The following is a 1,379-nucleotide window of genomic DNA, read 5'->3' as shown; positions in this document are numbered from 1 at the left end:
TGAGTCATTTTTTCTGGAAGGAGAGTGCTTCAGGCAAGTATGCAAGGGGAGCCCCTAGCAGCCCACCCCATCCTCAAATGCTAACAGAGGCTCCAGAAAAATCACAGTACTGCAAGAGTTTGTGGTTCGTACTCTTACTGGGTCACTGGTAAGATCACCCGGCATAATGGTTTTTTTTTGTGCAACAGTGTGGTGTGACCAAAATCAAGCAAAGGTCACCCAGCAAGCTGGCTAAAAAGTGCTCTTGATGCTACTACCGCTGGGTGGATTCCAGCAAACATGCAGCGCTTGGAAGTGCAAAGCATTTTCTTCTACTGTATGCAACACAAATTCCACATATTTGTTGCATAATTTCTTATTAAAATCCTTTAGCTCATCCAGTTAAGGTTGAAACCTATACCCATTGCCAAGATACATGATTGTTATGCAGCTTTCTAGGGTTAAATTATATTACAGAGGAAAATCTAAACACTTCCTATATTAGAAAAATTAGATTTTATACCAATCTAATTTTCAATTTTTGCCAGCTTGACACCTTTCACTCCAGAACTGTTCTTTGTACCGTGCACCTCAGAATTGAAATTCAGCCAATTCTGTGCGGCAAATGTGAGGAGAAAATAGTTTTGTTCAAGGAGACTGGAACAAACCCATTCTGAGATGATGAATGATGCTGTAAACACAGATTTGAATCATGGAAGGGTCAGCTCAACCTTTCATGTTTCCAAAATAGTGTAAATAAATGGTATTCCATGCATTTTCCCATTTCCATCCTTCAGCGGGGACCTTCTGCGTTGAAGAGCTGTTTACTCTCCATGATTATCCAGGTTTCAAAGATGGTAGATATTCCTGACTGGGGACTAATTTATTCCTTCTGGCTAAATTAGAAACTGAGGGAAAATTAAAATTCAAAGTATGTCTGAGTCATTTCCTGCAATTTCTAATTACAAAGCAAGCACTGGGGTCTTTTAAAATCCCTCGCACCTATGGCTGACTTTGGATTTGGGGTTTATTTTCCAATTACTGTTGGGAAGTTGAGAGGCCGAGATCCCACGGGACCTGAGTGATGAGCGGGTGTCTCTTTCTACCCTGTGTAAACGGACAGTTTTTGGTCAGGCAGTAAAGTAAGATCTCCAAGTCAAGTTAGAGAATCTTTTCCCAGCATAAAAAAGAATTTGGGTGCACTTGGTTCAAAACTACAAAAATGTGAGGGCTTCCTATTACTAATTCCATTGCCACAGTTGTGTGAGAAGAAAGTCCAATGATCGTTCCTCTTGCTGCCTGTCTACTTTTGGTTCCTGGCTGTACTCAGATCATCAGAGACATCAGTGTGAGCTGCCAGGCTTTGCTGCAAGATGTGAGTGTGTGACAGGACATCTCAG

Source organism: Meleagris gallopavo, chromosome 4 (genome assembly GCF_000146605.3).
Source record: "Meleagris gallopavo isolate NT-WF06-2002-E0010 breed Aviagen turkey brand Nicholas breeding stock chromosome 4, Turkey_5.1, whole genome shotgun sequence".
Lineage (NCBI taxonomy): Eukaryota > Metazoa > Chordata > Aves > Galliformes > Phasianidae > Meleagris > Meleagris gallopavo.
The sequence above is the reverse complement of the archived record's forward strand: the minus strand, read 5'-3'. Positions refer to the sequence as shown.